The 18,600-nt window shown below is 46.9% G+C and overlaps 1 protein-coding gene across 1 annotated transcript in view; it reads right to left on the bottom strand.

The window, feature by feature from the left end:
• The window catches only part of LOC122548020 (uncharacterized), a 35,341-nt gene that overhangs the window by 1,528 nt on the left and 15,213 nt on the right, over nt 1-18,600 (bottom strand). The window lies entirely within an intron of this gene.

Here is an 18,600-nt window from a genome sequence, read left to right as displayed (position 1 = left end):
GAGTTTTTGCACAAAACTACAGGAAGACACCAAGGTTGAAGAGCCAGCAGAAAGTAGAGGCATTTTATAGAGCTACGACCCAATGTGGTTCCTGTTTTCTACCCATCGCCCTTCAGAGGAACTGGAGGGTAATGACAGATGTTTGTTCCTGGAAAGTTGAGTTTCAGGTGGATTGAGCACAGAAGACAACATTGGACACATTTGTCCTTATTGGTGGTACACTGATCAATAAATGGACCTGGGTTCGATCCTACAGTGTGGAATGTGCAGATTTTCCCCATGTCTGCATGGGGTTCCTCAATGTGTACTGGTTTCCTCTCAGTCCAAAGATGGGCATATTGGATGGATTAGACATATAGGGTCAAAGGGATAGGGTGGGATGCTCTTCGGACAGTTGGTGTGATCTCATGGGCCAAATGTCCTGCTTCCTACGATTCTATGAGTACAGAGGTTGGTCATTTTGCAGCTGTGTAGGATATTGGTGAGGCCAATTGTAGAATACTGCGCTCAATTCTAGGATTGCTGTAGGGCTTATGCCCAAATGTTGATTCTCCTGATCCTCAGATGCTGCCTTGCCGACTGTGTTTTTCCAGCACCACATTTGTCAACTCAATTCTAGTCTCACTGATTTCAGAAAGATGTTACCAGGGTAAGACTCACACAATTCCTGGAAATTGTTACTGAAAAGGAGACCTTGGGGTGCAAGTTCACAGTTAGTTGAAAGTGGAGATGAAGGTAGACAGGACCGTGAAGGTGGTGTTTGGGACCCTAGCTGTTAACGGTAAGTGCATTGAGTAGAGAAGTTGCGAAGAGCTCCCGCTTCTCGGATGCTGCCTGACCTATGCTTTACCAGCACCAGTCTCAATTATTATCGTCTAAAACAAATTCACAAAACAAAATTCACTATCAGTCCAAGAGAGAAAATCAAGAACAGACAAACAGTTACTTTGGTTTCAGTTTGTGGAAATGCTCCTCTTTATACCACCTACCCCCACACCCGGAAGAAACATGTGCACTGACTTGAGTAGCGCTGGAAAAGCACAGCAGGTCAGGCAGCATCCGGGAAGCCGGAAAATCAACGTTTCGGACAAAAGTCCTTCATCAAGAAGGCGATTCATCATTCCTGCCTGACCTGCTGTGCTTTTCCAGCACCGCTCTACTCTGCAGCCCCCACTTTCGCCTCGAAACCACGTGCATCCCTGTGCCTTGCCCCTGATAAAGATGGCGGCGGTAACCCGGGACCTATCATCACCTCAGTTCCTGAGCCGCGGAATCGGGAGTTTCTACTTCGGGTCTAGCAGCCTACACCGAGTGTTTATGAAACCCACTAGTCCAGAGTGACTCAATTTTCCTTTCGGTTTCAACTAGAACTCCCACCTTTCCGGCCGTCTCTGCCTTCTCCTCCTCTCGCACTCACCAGTCAGGGGGCAATGCGCATGTGCAGTCAATGGTCACGTGATCCCGCTGCTTTCGCCCCTCACTCACGCCCATCGGTTGGAAGATGAGCCACTTCAGCATGGTCCATCAGTCCCGCCCGCCTCCCTCCTATTGGGCTAACGTTGCCGTCAATCAGTGGGCTCCCCATTGTGAAGTCAGTGGTGGGATTCCCCCTCACTCTGTGATGGGATGAGATTCATCATTCACAGTGAATGGGACTGGATTTCACAGCAAAGGGAAAGGGGCTGGAGGGTTATTCAGCCTGTTGGGGCGGTACTCTCTCCCTCGGTGACACTACAAATCTGTCCCAACTCCCCTGCCATTTACCTGTAGCCCTCCAAATCTTTCCTTAAAAAGTTACATTCCAAATCTCTTTGGAGAATAACTGCTGAATCTGCATCTAGCTGCTGTTCAGACTGTTCCAGATGCTCAAAACTCACGGTGTAAAATAATCTTCACATTTTCACCCTGCATTATTTGCCATTTACCTGAAAGTGGTTACTAGTTACTAGTGGCTGGAAAAGCACAAAAGGTCAGGCAGCACACGGGCATCAGGAGAGTCAAAGCTTTGGTCAGCACGGAGACAGGCGCTTTGGCCCAAACTGGTTCATGCCAACCAAATGTCCATCCACGCTAACCCCATTTCCTTGCACTTAGCCCTTATCCTTCTAATCTCCTTTCCTATACATGATTTGTCCAAATGCCTGTTAAATATCGTTAATGTACCAACCTCAACCACTTCTGCTGGCAGCTCATTCCATGTGTGTACTATCCTCTGTGTAAAAACGTTGCCCCTCAGGTTCTCTTTTATTCTTCCCCCTCTAACGTTAAACTGATATCCTTTAGTGCTCAATACCCCAAATCTGGAAAAAAATATGAGTGTATTCATCCTATTTGAATTCAGTTATTGCTGGACATCAGAGTGCATCTGGGAAAATGAACAAACAGTGAAATTCACAACTAATCTTGGAGGAACCTGTTTGGGAGAGGTCACAGCACAGAAACAGACAAGTGAACATTTTAAGCATGGCCTTTCAGTAAGTCTGCAGTAGTGAGTAGAGTGGGTTCTTTCTTGATTATATGTTGTATTGAGATATGTCTCCAGATTAAACTTAAAAAATATAAGCCATAAGTTTAATTTAAACCAGAGCAGTGTTTAGTAGAAGAATAGGACAGTGCTATTGTCTGGGTTTGTAGATTGAAAGAAGCAAAAATGGCCTTTAGTCGAGTGATATGCTCTTCTTGTCAGATGTGGGTTAAGGAAGAGTTTACATGTTACTGAGGATTATATCTGCAATAAATGCAATTCATTGTGAATCCTATCAGATCAAATGGATTGGTTGGAGAGCCAGTTAGAGGCAATGAGGAATTTACAAGACCAAGGGGATGTGATGGATGGCAGTTATAGGAAGGGGGAAAAGTCACAGATATAGTCACATAAATGGATTAACTCCAGGAAAGGTAAGAGAGGTAGGCAGATAGTGGAGGAGCCTTCTGTAGCTATCCCCATTTCAAGCAAGTATGCTGTTTTGGAAAATGTAGGAGGTGATGGATTCGCAGGGGAACGTAATGTGAACAGCCATGTTTTTGGTATTGACATTGGCTCTAATGCAATGAGGTGTACGTTGCGTTCCTAGAGCTTGATTGTGTTAGGGGCTCTCTAGTCCGATGTACAGACAGACATTTCTGTGGCCAGCACAAAAACTCAGAATGGTGTGTTGCTTCCCTGGTGCCAGGATCAAGAATGTCACAGAGAGGAGGTTAAGCAATTCATCAACTTCACCAACACATTCCACCCTGACCTTAAATTTACCTGGACCATCTCTAACACCTCCCTCCCCTTCCTGGACCTCTCCATCTCATTAATGACGACCGACTTGACACTGACATTTTTTACAAACCCACCGACTCCCACAGCTACCTGGATTACACCTATTCCCACCCTACCTCTTGCAAAAATGCCATCCTGTATTCCCAATTCCTCCGCCTCCACCGGATCTGCTCCCAGGAGGACCAGTTCCACCACAGAACACACCAGATGGCCTCCTTCTTTTGAGACTGCAATTTCCCTTCCCACGTGGTTAAAGATGCCCTCCAACGCAACTCGTCCACATCCCGCACCTCCGCCCTCAGACCCCACCCCTCTAACCGTAACAAGGACAGAACGCCCCTGGTGCTCACCTTCCACCCTACCAACCTTCGCATAAACCAAATCATCCGCCGACATTTCCGCCACCTCCAAACAGACCCCACCACCAGGGATATATTTCCCTCCCGACCCCTTTCCGCCTTCCGCAAAGACCGTTCCCTCCGTGACTACCTGGTCAGGTCCACGCCCCCCTACAACCCACCCTTCCATCCTGGCACTTTCCCCTGCCACCGCAGGAACTGTAAAACCTGCGCCCACACCTCCTCCCTCACCTCTATCCAAAGCCCCAAAGGAGCCTTCCACATCCATCAAAGTTTTACTTGCACATCCACTAATATCATTTATTGTATCCGTTGCTCCCGATGCGGTCTCCTCTACATCGGGGAGACTGGGCGCCTCCTAGCAGAGTGCTTTAGGGAACATCTCCGGGACACCCGCACCAATCAATCACACCGCCCCGTGGCCCAACATTTCAACTCCCCCTCCCACTCTGCCGAGGACATGGAGGTCCTGGGCCTCCTTCACCGCCGCTCCCTCACCACCAGACGCCTGGAGGAAGAACGCCTTGTCTTCCGCCTCGGAACACTTCAACCCCAGGGCATCAATGTGGACTTCAACAGTTTCCTCATTTCCCCTTCCCCCACCTCACCCTAGTTCCAAACTTTCAGCTCAGCACTGTCCCTATGACTTGTCCGGACTTGTCCTACCTGTCTATCGCCTTTTCCACCTATCCACTCCACCCTCTCCTCCCTGACCTATCACCTTCATCCCCTCCCCCACTCACCTATTGTACTCTATGGTACTTTCTCCCCACCCCCACCCTCCTCTGGCTTATCTCTCCACGCTTCAGGCTCTCTGCCTTTATTCCTGATGAAGGGCTTTTGCCCGAAACGTCGATTTCGCTGCTCCTTGGATGCTGCCTGAACTGCTGTGCTCTTCCAGCCACTAATCCAGAATATGTCAGGTATTATCAGCAGAGATTGAGTGAATCCTGAGAAGAGTATAAAGGCAGTTGGAGTATACTTAAGAGGGAAATCAGGAGGTCAAAAAGGGGACATGAGATAGCTTTGGCAAATACAGTTAAGAAGAATGCAAAGAGTTTTTACAAATACATTACAGACGAAAGGTTAACTAGTGAGAGAATACGGGCCCTCAAACATCAGCAAGGTGGCCTTTGTGTGGAGCCACAGGAGATGAGGGGAGATACTAAACAAGTATTTTGCAACAGTATTTACTGTAGGAAAGCACATGGAAGATATAGAATGGAGAGAAATAGATGGTGACATCTTGAAAAATGTCCATATTACAGAGGAGATAGTACTGGATGTCTTGAAATGCATAAAAGTGGATAAATCCCCAGGACCTGATCAGGTGTACTCTAGAACTCTGTGGGAAGCTAAGAAAGTGATTGCTGGGCCTCTTGCTGAGATATTTGTATCATCAATATTCACAGGTAAGGTGCCAGAAGACTGGAGATTGGCAAAAGTGGTGCCACTGTTTAAGAAGGGTGGTAAGGACAAGCCAGGGAACTATAGTCCATTGAGCCTTACATCGGTGGTGGGCAAGTTGTTGGAGGGAATCCTGAGGGACAGGATGTACATGTATTTGGAAAGACAAAGACTGGTTAGGGATAGTCAACATGGCTTTGTGCATGGGAAATCATGTCTCACAAACTTGTTTAAGATTTTTGAAGAAGTAACAAAGAGGATTGATGACGGCAGAGCGGTAGACGTGATTTATATGGACTTCAGTAAGGCGTTCAACAAAGTTCCCCATGAGAGACTGGTTAGCAAGGTTAGATCTCATGGAATACAGGTTGACTAGCCATTTGGATACAGAACAGGCTCAAAGGTAGAAGATGGTGGTGGCGGTTTGTTTTTCAGACTGGAGGCCTGTGACCAGTGGAGTGCCACAACGATCAGTGTTGGATCCACTACTTTTCATCATTTATTTCCATGATTTGCATGTGAGCATAAAAGGTATAGTTAGTAAATTTGCAGATGACACCAAAATTGGAGGTATTGTGGGCAGCAAGGAAAATTACCTCAGAGTACAATGGGATCATGATCAGATGGGGCAATGGGCTGAGAAGTGGCAGATGGAGTTTAATATAGATAAATGCGAGGTGCTGCATTAGAACATAGAACATAGAACATAGAAGAATACAGCGCAGTACAGGCCCTTTGGCCCTCGATGTTGCGCCGATCCAAGCCCACCTAACCTACACTAGCCCACTATCCTCCATATGCCTATCCAATGCCCGCTTAAATGCCCATAAAGAGGGAGAGTCCACCACTGCTACTGGCAGGGCATTCCATGAACTCACGACTCGCTGAGTAAAGAACCTACCCCTAACATCTGTCTTATACCTACCACCCCTTAATTTAAAGCTATGCCCCCTCGTAGTAGCTGACTCCATACGTGGAAAAAGGTTCTCACGGTCAACCCTATCTAAACCCCTAATCATCTTGTACACCTCTATCAAGTCACCCCAAACCTTCTTTTCTCTAATGAAAACAACCCCAAGTGCCTCAGCCTTTCCTCATACGATCTTCCTACCATACCAGGCAACATCCTGGTAAACCTCCTCTGCACCCATTCCAGTGCCTCCACATCCTTCCTATAGTATGGCGACCAAAACTGCACACAATACTCCAGATGCGGCCGCACCAGAGTCTTATACAACTGCAACATGACCTCAGGACTCCGGAACTCAATTCCTCTACCAATAAAAGCCAGTATGCCATATTCCTTCTTCACCGCACTATTTACCTGGGTGGCAACTTTCAAAGATCTGTGTACATGGACACCAAGATCCCTCTGCTAATCCACACTACCAAGTATCCGACCATTAGCCCAGTACCCCATCTTTTTGTTACTCTTACCAAAGTGAATCACCTCACACTTACCTACATTGAACTCCATTTGCCACCTTTCTGCCCAGTTCTGCAGCTTATCTATATCCCGCTGTAACCTGCCACATCCTTCCTCACTGTCAACAACTCCTCCGATTTTCATATCATCCGCAAACTTGCTCACCCAACCTTCTAGCCCCTCCTCCAGGTCATTTATAAAAATGACAAACAGCAATGGTCCCAAAACAGATCCTTGCGGAACACCACTAGTAACGGCACTCCAAGATGAACCTTTACCATCAACTACTACCCTCTGTCTTCTTCCAACCAGCCAATTCCTAATCCAAACCTCCAACTCACCCTCAATGCCATACCTCCGTATTTTTTGAAGTAGCCTACCATGGGGAACCTTATCAAACGCCTTACTAAAATCCATATACACCACATCTACCGCTTTCCCCTCGTCCACCTCCTTAGTCACCTTCTCAAAGAATTCAATAAGGTTTGTGAGGCACGACCTGCCCTTCACAAAACTATGCTGACTATCCTTGATCACATTATTCCTATCCAGATGTTCATAAATCCTATCCCTTACAATTCTCTCTAAGACTTTGCCCACAACAGAAGTGAGACTCACCGGCCGATAGTTACAAGGGTTATCCCTACTCCCCTTCTTGAACAAGGGAACCACATTTGCTAGCCTCCAGTCTTCTGGCACTACTCCTGTAGACAACGAGGACATAAAAATCAAGGCCAATGGCTCTGCAATCTCCTGCCTTGCTTCCCAGAGAATCCTAGAATAAATGCCATTAGGCCCAGGGGACTTATCTATTTTCACCCTTTCCAGAATTTCCAACACCTCTTCCCGACATACCTCAAAGCCATTCATTCTACTTAATTGTGACTCAGTATTCACATCGGCAACAATGTTCTGTTCCTGAGTGAATACTGACGAAAGGTATTCATTCAGTGTCTCCCCAATCTCTTCAGCCTCCACACGCAACTTCCCACTACTATCCTTGATTGGACCTATTCCTACCCTAGTCATTCTTTTATTCCTGACATACCTATAGAAAGCCTTAGAGTTTTCCCTAATCCTACCAACTAAGGACCTTTCATGTCCCCTCCTTGCTGCTCTTAGCTCTCTCTTCAGATCCTTCCTGGCTACCTTATAACTCTCAATCGCTCCAATTGAACCTTAATGCCTCATCTTTACATAGGCCGCCCTCTTCCATTTAACAAGGGATTCCAATTCCTTATTAAACCACGGCTCCCTCACACAACACTTTCCTCCCTGCCTGACAGGTACATACTTATCAAGGACACTCAATAGTTGCTCCTTGAACAAGCTCCACATATCAATTACGCCCTTGCCTTGAAGCCTACTTTTCCAAGCCACGCATCCTAAGTCATGCCTCACCACATCATAATTTCCCTGCCCCCAACTATAACTCTTGCCCTACAGTGCACACTTATCCCTCTCCATCACTAGAGTAAAAGTCACCGAATTGTGGTCACTGTCCCCAAAGTGCTCACCTACCTCTAATTCTAACACCTGGCCTGGTTCGTTACCCAGAACCAAATCCAGTATGGCCTCACCTCTTGGTGGCCTATCTACATATTGTGTCAGGAAACCCTCCTGCACAGATTGGACAAACACCGACCCATCTAACGAACTAGAGCTATAGCTTTCCCAATCAATATCAGGAAAGTTAAAGTCCCCCATAACAACCACCCTATTACTTTCACTCTTCTCCTGAATCATCCTCGCAATCCTTTCTTCTACGTTTCTAGGACTATTAGGAGGCCTGTAAAAAACTCCTAACAGGGTGAGCTCACCTTTCCTATTCCTAACCTCAGCCCAAACTACCTCAGATGGCGAGTCTTCATCCATCGTCCTTTCCACAGTTGTAATACGATCTTTGACAAGCAATGCCACACCTCCCCCTCTTTTACCCCCACCTCTGACCCTACTAAAACATTTAAACCCTGGAACATGCAACAGCCAATCCTGTCCCTGTTCTACCCATGTCTCCGTAATAGCCACAACATCGAAGTCCCAGGTACCAACCCACGCTGCAAGTTCACCTACCTTATTTCGTATACTTCTTGAATTGAAGTGTACACACTTCAAGCCACTTTCCTGTTTACAGGCACCCTCCTTTGAGATTGATGCCATGTTCCTAACCTCCCTACACTCCAGGTCCTGCACCCTAAAGCTACAGTCTAGGTTCCCATGCCCCTGCAGAGTTAGTTTAAACCCCCCCCCAAGAGCACTAGCAAACCTCCCACCAAGGATACTGGTGCCCCTCAGGTTCAGGTATAGACCATCCTGTTTATAGAGGTCCCACCTTCCCCAGTTATCCAAATAACGGAATCCCTCCCTCCTGCACCATCCCTGTAGCCACGCATTTAACTGTTCTCTCTCCCTATTCCTCGACTCTCTATCACGTGGCACGGGTAACAAACCAGAGACAACAACTCTGTTCGTTCTAACTTTGAGCTTCCAACCTAGCTCCCTGAAAGCCTGCCTAACATCCTCAGCCCTCCTCCTACCTATGTCGTTGGTGCCAATATGGACCACGACTTCGGGCTGCTCCCCCTCCCCCTTAAGAATCCGGAAAACACGATCAGAGACATCACGTACCCTTGCACCTGGGAGGCAACATACCAAACGTGAGTCTCTCTCGTTCCCACAAAACCGCCTATCTGTGCCCCGAACTATCGAGTCCCCAATTACTATTGCTCTGCTCTTCTCCACCCTTCCCTTCTGAGTAACGGGGACAGGCTCCGTGCCAGAGGCCTGAGCCCCGTTACTTGCCCCTGGTAAGTCCTCCCCCCCACAAGTATCCAAAACGGTATATTTGTTCTTGAGGGGAACGGCCGCAGGGTGTCCCTGCACTGGCTGCTTCCCCCCAGTCCCCCTCACTGTCATCCATCTGTCTGCAATCTTTGGAGTTACTACTTCCCTAAAGCTTCGACCTATGACCCCCTCTACCTCCCGAATGATCCTAAGTTCATCCAACTCCAGCTCCAGTTCCCTAACACGGTCTTTTGGGAAAGCAAATCTTAGCAGGACTTATACAGTTAATGGTAAGGTCCTAGGGAGTGTTGCTGAACAAAGAGACCCTGGAGAGCAGGTTCACAGCTCCTTGAAAGTGGAGTCACAGGTGGATAGAATAATGAAGAAGGTGTTTGGTATGCTTTCCTTTATTGGTCAGAGTATTGAGTACAGGAGTTGGGAGGTCATGTAGCGGCTGTGCAGGACATTGGTTAGGCCACTGTTGGAATCTTGGGTGCAATTCTGGTCTCCTTCCTATCGGAAAGATGTTGTGAAACCTGAAAGGGTTCAGAATAGATTTACAAGGATGTTGCCAGGGTTGGAGGATTTTAGCTGTAGGGAGAGGCTGAATAGGCTGGGGCTGTTTTCCCTGGAGTGTCAGAGGCTGAGGGGTGACCATATGGAGGTTTATAAAATCATGAGGGGAATGGATAGGATAAATAGACAAAGTGTTTTCCCTGGGTGGGGGAGTCCACAACTAGAGGGCATAGGTTTAGGGTGAGAAGTGAAAGATATAAAAGAGACTAAGGGACAACTTTTTCACACAGAGGGTGTTATGTATATGGAATGAGCTGCCAGAGGAAGTGATAGAGGCTCGTACAATTACAACATTTAAAAGGAACCTGGATGGGTATATGAATAGGAAGGATTTGGAGGGATATGGGCCGGGTGTTGGCATATTGGAACTAGATTGGGTTGGGATATCTGGTCGGCATGGACAAGTTGGACTGATGGGTCTGTTTCTGTGCTGTACATCTCAATGACTCTCATGATCTTATACACTTCTTTAAGACCGTCCCTCAGTCTCCTATGTTCTCAAGAAAAAAGGTCCTCATTTGTCCAACCTTTCCCTGTAACTCAGACTGTTGAGTCCTGGCAACATCCTTGTAAATTTCTTCTGCAATCTTTCCAGTACAATAACATCCTTCCTATAGCAAGGTGACCAAAACTGAATACAACACTCCAAGTGCAGCCTCATCAACATCTTGTACAACTGCAACATGTGGAGACTGTTTAAGGAACAGTTGTTGCAAGTGATGAATAAATATGTTCCTCTGAGACAGGCAAGAAGTGGTAAGATGAAGGAACCTTGGATGAGGAGAGCAGTGGAGCTTCTCGTCAAAAGGAAGAAGGTAGCTTACATAAGGTGGAGGAAGCTAGGGTCAAGCTCAGCTCTAGAGGATTACAGGCAGGCGAGGAAGGAGCTCAAAAATGGTCTGAGGAGAGCCAGGAGGGGGCACGAGAAAAGCTTAGCAGAACGGATTAGGGAGAACACAAAGGCATTTTACGCTTATGTGAGGAATAAGAGAATGGGCAAAGAAAGAGTAGGGCCGATCAGGGATAGCATAGGAAATAAGCTGAAAATGTGTTGCTGGAAAAGCGCAGCAGGTCAGGCAGATGCTGCCTGACCTGCTGCGCTTTTCTAGCAACACATTTTCAGCTCTGATCTCCAGCATCTGCAGTCCTCACTTTCTCCCAATAGCATAGGGAACTTCTGTGTGGAGTCTGAGGAGGTAGGGGAAGCCCTAAATGAGTTGTTTGCTTCTGTCTTTATGAAAGAAACAAACTTTATAGTGAATGAAACCTTTGAAGAGCAGGTGTGCATGCTGATGTGCTGAAAATTTGTCAAACATTAAGATTGACAAGTCGCCAGGCCCGGACCAGATTTGTCCTCCGCTGCTTTGGGAAATGAGAAATGCAATTGCTTCGCCACTTGCAAAGATCTTTGCATGCTCGCTCTCCACTGGAGTCGTACCTGAGGACTGGAGAGAGGCAAATGTAATTCCTCTCTTCAAGAGAGGAAATAGGGAAATCCCCGGCAATTACAGACCAGTAAGTCTCACGTCTGTCATCTGCAAGGTGTTAGAAAGGATTCTGAGGGATAGAATTTATGACCATCTGGAAGAGCATGGCTTGATGAAATGCAGTCAACACGGCTTTGTGAGGGGCAGGTCATGCCTCACAAACCTTATCGAGTTCTTTGAGGATGTGACTAGAAACGTTGATGAGGGTCGAAGTGTGGATGTGGTGTATATGAATTTCAGCAAGGCATTTGATAAGGTTCCCCATGGTAGGCTCATTCAGAAGGTCAGGAGGAATGGGATACAGGGGAACTTAGCTGTCTTGATACAGAATTGGCTGGCCAACAGAAGACAGCGAGTGGTAGTGAAAGGAAAATATTCTGCCTGGAAGTCTGTGGTGAGTGGTGTTCCACAGGGCTCTGTTCTTGGGCCTCTACTGTTTGTAGTTTTTATTATTGACTTAGATGAGGAGATTGAAGGATGGGTCAGCAAGTTTGAAGACGACACAAAGGTTGGAGGTGTCATTGACAGTATAGAGGGCTGTTGTAGGCTGCAGTGGGACATTGACAGGATGCAGAGATGGGCTGAGAGGTGGCAGATGGAGTTCAACCTGGATAAATGCGAGGTGATGCATTTTGGAAGGTCGAATTTGAAAGCTGAGTACAGGATTAAGGATAGGATTCTTGGCAGTGTGGAGGAACAGAGGGATCTTAGTGTGCAGGTACATAGATTCCTTAAAATGGCCACCCAAGTGCACAGGGTTGTTAAGAAAGCATATGGTGTTTTGGCTTTCTTTAACAGAGGATTGAGTTTAAGAGTCGTGAGATCTTGTTGCAGCTCTATAAAACTTTGGTTAGACCGCACTTGGAATACTGCGTCCAGTTCTGGTCGTCCTCTTATAGGAAAGATGTGGATGGTTTGGAGAGGGTTCAGAGGAGGTTTACCAGGATGCTGCCTGGACTGGAGGGCTTATCTTATGAAGAGAGGTTGACTGAGCTCGGACTTTTTTCATTGGAGAAAAGGAGGAGGAGAGGGGACCTAATTGAGGTATACAAGATATTGAGAGGCAGAGATAGAGTCGATAGCCAGAGACTATTTCCCAGGGCAGAAATGGCTAACACGAGGGGTCATAGTTTTAAGCTGGTTGGAGGAAAGTATGTCAGAGGTGGGTTCTTTACACAGAGAGTTGTGAGAGCATGGAATGCGTTGCCAGCAGCAGTTGTGGAAGCAAGGTTATTGGGGACATTTAAGAGACTGCTGGACATGCATATGGTCACAGAAGTTTGAGGGTGCATACATGAGGATCAATGGTCGGCACAACATCATGGGCTGTAGGGCCTGTTCTGTGCTGTACTGTTCTATGTTCTATGTTCTAAGTTCTAACATAACTTCCCAACTTCTATTTTCAATGCCCTGACTAATGAAGACCAGTGTGCCAAAAGCCCTGTCTACCTGTGACTCCACTTTCCAAAATCCCTCTGTTCCACTACACTCCTTAACACCCTCCATTCACCATGGAACTCCTACCTTGATTTGACTTTCCAAAATGAAAGACCTGACACTTATCTACATTGAACTCTGTTCACCATTTCTCGTCCCACTTCCTCAGCTGACCAAAGTCCTGCTGCAATTTCTGACAAGCTTTCCCACTGTCGACAATACCGCATATTTTAGTGTCATCGCCAAACATACTAATCATGCCTTGTCCATTCACATCCAAATCATTGAGAAAGCTATGAGTCCGGCACCAATCCTGAGGCACTCAACTAGTCACACGCCTTCAGTCCGACGAACATCCTTCCACTATTACCCCCTGCTTCCTACCATCATGCCAGTTGTGTATCAGTTTGCCAGCTCACTCTAGATTCCATACGATTTAACCTTCCAGAGCAGCCTACCATGTAGAACATTATCAAAGGCTTCACTGATATCCGTATAGACTATGTCTACTGCCCTGCTCTCATCAACCTTCTTGGTCACTTCATCGAAGAATTCTAACAAATTTGTGAGGCATGATCACCCACTCACAAAGCCATGCTGAGCACTCCTAATCAAACCCTGTCTTTCTAAATGCATGTATATCTTATCCCTCAGAATCTTCTCAAGTAACTTACCTCAGACAGATGTTAAGCTCACTGGTCTATAGTTCCTAGATTTTTCTTTGCAGTCCTTCTTAAATAAGGGCACAATATCCGCTCCCCTCCAGTTGTCCGGGACATCACCTGTAGCTAACGACGACGCAAAAATATCAGCCTCGGCACCAGAAATTTCTTTTCTAGCCTCTTGCAATGTTCTTGGATATATTTGGTCAGGACAAGGAGATTTAGCCACTTTCATACATACAACACCTCCTCTACTGTGATATGGACTGTGCCTAAGATATGACCACAAACTCCCCCAAGTTCCCAAGTCTTCATGTCTTTCTCCACGGTAAACACAGGAGAAATATTCATTGAGAACCTCGCCCATCTCCTGCGACTCGACACATACACGTCTGCTTTGGTCTTTGAGGGGCCTTACTCCCTCTAGTTATTCTTCTTCCTTTAATATACTTAAAGTACTTGTTTGAATTCATGCTAATCTTTGCAATCAAGGCTATCTTGAGCCCCCTTTTCGCTCTGCTGATTGCCTTCTTTAGTAAATGCTCATATCAATTGTATAATTTCAGCGATACCCTAGATTCTATTTGCCTGTACCTGTGCCATGCCTCCTTTTTTTTTGGTCAAAGCCTCAATATCTCATCTCATCCAGGGTTCCCTATTCCTGACATCCTTACTGTTAACTCTCACAGGAACATATGGACCTTGAACTCTAGTTATCTCAGTTTGAAAGCTCCCTACTTGCCAGAGGTCCTTTTGCCTGCCAACGAACTAATCCAAACAAATGGTCATAAGCCTTTATTTGAGGAATGTGGCGGGTGAAGGAGGGTGAGAGCTAAATACGGGGTTGGGGGAGGGGAGAGGTGAGGGCAACAGGTGCATGCAGATAGGAGGCGATTGTGATAGGTTGGTGGGAAGGGTGGAGCGGAAAGGTGGGAAGGAAGATGGGCGGGTAGGACAGTTCAAGAGGGCGGTGCTGGGTTGGAGGGTTGGATCTGGGATGAAGTGTGGGGAGGGGTGATAAGGAAACTGGTAAAGTCGGTATTGATGCTGTGTGGTTGGAGGGTCCCAAGCAGAAGGTGAGGCGTTCTTCCTCCAGGCATCGGGTCGCTTGGATTTAGCAGTGGAGAATGCCCAGGGCGTTGCATGACCTTGGTGAAGTGGGAACGAATGTTGAAATGGTCAGTCATAGAGCAGTGGGGTTGTTTGGTGTGTGTGTCCTGAAGATGATGCCTGAAATGCTCTGCAAGTTGGTGCTCGGTCTTCCTGATGGAGAGGAGACCACATCAACAGCAACAATCTGGACATGGCCTACCTATCCATCCTCCTTCCCACCTATCTGTTCTACCCTCCCCTCCAACTATCACAATCACTCTCCACCTACACCCACATATTGCCTTCTCACATGCCTTCCCCTCAGCCTACCCCTACCCTCCTATTTATCTCTCAGCCCCATTTCCCCACCTTCCACATTCCTGAAGAGGAGCTTATGCCCAAAACATTGACGGTCCTCCTCCTTGGATGCTGCCTGACCTGTTGTGCTTTTGTAGCATCACACTTTATGACTCTATCTCCAGCATGTGCAGACCTCACTGTCACAACGTTTGGTCCAAGAAAACGTTAATAACTTCACTTTCTCTCTCTGCAATGAAATATCCTGTATAGATTGCAAAGAATAGCATTCACCGTTTTTATTAAAGAGAGCATCAGTCTTTGTGTATATTACATAAAACTGCAGTCCCTGTCAATGTTATAGCAAAAGAAAGTCTTTGTATAGGAAGCATAACCACATTGTGTGCATCGTGGACAACAGCAGTCCTGTGTAAATTATAGAGAATTATATGGATTGGAGAGAACATTAGTCCTTGTCTATATTATAGAGAACAGCAGTTCTTTTCTTTTCTATATTACAAACAACAGCAGTCTATATTTTACAGAACAGCAGTCCTTGTCCATGTTTTGGAGAATACAAGTCCCTGTCTTTATTACAGAGAAGAGCAGTTGCTTTTTACATTACAGGGAACAGCAGTCCCTGGGAATGTTTTCGAAAGAAACAGTCCCTGTGTATATTATTGAGAATGGCAGTCCTTATCTGTGTTACGGAGAATAGCAGTCCCTGTCATTATTATAGAGAACAGCAGTCCCTGTCTACATTATTGAGAATAGCAGTTCCAGTTGTGTTGCAGAGTACAACAGTCACTGTGTAAATTTTAGAGAACAGCACTCCATGTGTAAGTCATAGAGAACAGCATTCCCTCAGTATAATGTAAAGACTTTATGCAGAATGACACTCCTGTACATAATAATGAGAACGGCTGTCACTGCATATATTATGGAGAATATTGTGTAAATTGTGAAGAACAGTAGTCCCTGGTTATAGTGTAGAGACCCTGTTTTTTATTACACAGAACAGCAGTCCCAGTGTATATTATAGAAAACACTAGTTCCTGTGTAATTTCTGGACAACGCAGACCTTGTGTAAATTATAGCGAGCAGCGGTCACAGTGTAGGTTATGGATAACAGCAGTCACTGAATGAATGAATTATGGAGAGCTGTAGTCCCTGTCTTTATTGTCCAGAACAGCAGTTCCTCCCATATTATGGATAACAATAGTTGAAAGTGAGGACTGCAGACGCTGGAGATTATAGTCGAGACTGTGGTGCTGGAAAAGCTCAGCAGGTAAGGCAGCATCCGAGGAGCAAGAGAATTAATGTTTCGGGCAAAAGCCTGGCATCAGGAATTTTAACAGTAGTCCCTATCGATACTATGGATAACAGCAGTTCCTGTCTATGAGTTGGGGAATAGCAGTCCCTCTTTACATTATAGACAACAGCAGACCCTGTACATTCCACAAAGACCAGTCCTTCTGCATATTATACAGGACAGCAGATTTTTTTTTACATATAGAAACCCTACAGTGTGGAAATAGGTCCTTCGGCCCAACAAATCCGCACCAACCCTCAGAAGAGTAACTCAGCCAGACCCATTCACCTAGCCTATTATCCTATATTTACCCCTGACTAATGCACCTAACCAACACATCCCTGAACACTATGGGCAATTTAACATGGCCAATCCACCCTAACCTTAACATCTTTGGACTGTGGGAGGAGACTGGAGCACAGAGAGGAAACCTAGGCAGACACAGGGAGAATGTGCAAACTCCACACAGTCGCCCAAGGCAGAAATCAAAACTGGGTTCCTGGCGCTGTGAGGCTACTGTGCTAACCACGAGCCCAGCATTCCGTCTATTTTATGGAGAACAGCAGTCCCTGTCTTTATATTAGACAGCAGCAAGTCAGTGTTTATTATAGTAAACAGCAGTCCTGTCAATATCATAGAAAACAACAGTCACTGTCTGCTTTATTGAGAACTGCAGTTCCCGCCCATTGTATCGAATATGGCAGTCTTTGTCCATATTATGGAGAACACCAGTCATTTTCTATATTGTGGTAAAAACAATGACTGCAGATCCTGGAAACCAGATTCTGGATTAGTGGTGCTGGAAGAGCACAGCAGTTCAGGCAGCATCCAAGGAGCTTCGAAATCGACGTTTCGGGCAAACGCCCTTCGTCAGGAATAAAGGCAGTGAGCCTGAAGCGTGGAGAGATAAGCTAGAGGAGGGTGGGGGTGGGAAGAAAGTAGCATAGAGTACAATGGGTGAGTGGGGGAGGGGATGAAGGTAATAGGTCAGGGAGGAGAGGATGGAGTGGATAGATGGAAAAGGAAATAGGCAGGTAGGACAAATCTGAACAAGTCATGGGGACAGTGCTGAGCTGGAAGTTTAGAACTAGGGTGAGGTGGGGGAAGGGGAAATGAGGAAACTGTTGAAGTCCACATTGATGCCCTGGGGTTGAAGATGTTCCAAAGCGGAAGATGAGGCGTTCTTCCTCCAGGCGTCTGGTGGTGAGGGAGCGGAGGTGAAGGAGGCCCAGGACCTCCATGTCCTCGGCAGCGTGGGAGGGGGAGTTGAAATGTTGGGCCACGGAGCGGTGTGGTTGATTGGTGCGGGTGTCCTGGAGATGTTCCCTAAAGCGCTCTGCTAGGAGGCGCCCAGTCTCCCCAATGTAGAGGAGACCACATCGGGAGCAATGGATACAATAAATGATATTAGTGGATGTGCAAGTAAAACTTTGATGGATGTGGAAGGCGCCTTTCGGGTCTTGGATAGAAGTGAGTGAGGAGATGTGGGCGCAGGTTTTACAGTTCCTGCGGTGACAGGGGAAGGTGCCAGGATGTGAGGGTGGGTTGTAGGGGGGCATGGACCTGACCAGGTAGTCACGGAGGGAACGGTCTTTGCGGAAGGCAGAAAGGAGTTGGGAGGGGAATATATCCCTGGTGGTGTGGTCTGTTTGGAGGTGACGGAAATGTCGGTGGATGATTTGATTTATGCGAAGGTTGGTAGGGTGGAAGGTGAGCACCAGGGCCGTTCTGTCCTTGTTACGGTTGGAGGGGTGGGGTCTGAGGGCGGAGGTGCGGGATATAGACAATATGCATTGAGAGGGCATCTTTAACCATGTGGGAAGGGAAATTGCGGTCTCTAAAGAAGGAGGCCATCTGGTGTGTTCTGTGGTGGAACTGGTCCTCCTGGGAGCAGATCCGGCAGAGGCGGAGGAATTGGGAATACAGGATGGCATTTTTGCAAGAGTTAGGGTGGGAAGAGGTGTAATCCAGGTAGCTGTGGGAGTTGGTGGGTTTGTAAAAAATATCAGTGTCAAGTCGGTCGTCATTAATGGAGATGTCCAGGAAGGCTAGGGAGGTGTCAGAGATGGTCCAGGTAAATTTAAGGTCAGGGTGGAATGTGTTGGTGAAGTTGATGAATTGCTCAACCTCCTCACGGGAGCACGAGGTGGCGCCAATGCAGTCATTAATGTAGCGGAGGAAGAGGTGGGGAGTGGTGCCGGTGTAATTACGGAAGATCAACTGCTCTACGTAGCCAACAAAGAGACAGGCATAGCTAGGACCCATAAGTGTGCCCATGGCTACCCCTTTGGTCTGGAAGTAGTGGGAGGATTCAAAGGAGAAATTGTTAAGGGTGAGGACCAGTTCGGCCAAACGAATGAGAGTGTTGGTGGAAGGGTACTGTTGGGGACGTCTGGAGAGGAAAAAAACGGAGGGCTTGGAGGCCCTGGTCATGGCGGATGGAGGTGTCGAGGGATTGGATATTCATGGTGAAGATTAGGCCTTGGGGGCAGG

This window comes from Chiloscyllium plagiosum, unplaced genomic scaffold (assembly GCF_037043375.1).
Source record: "Chiloscyllium plagiosum isolate Xiang-an unplaced genomic scaffold, Cpla_swu_hap1 HiC_scaffold_21, whole genome shotgun sequence".
Lineage (NCBI taxonomy): Eukaryota > Metazoa > Chordata > Chondrichthyes > Orectolobiformes > Hemiscylliidae > Chiloscyllium > Chiloscyllium plagiosum.
This window is presented reverse-complemented; position numbering and strand designations above follow the sequence as displayed.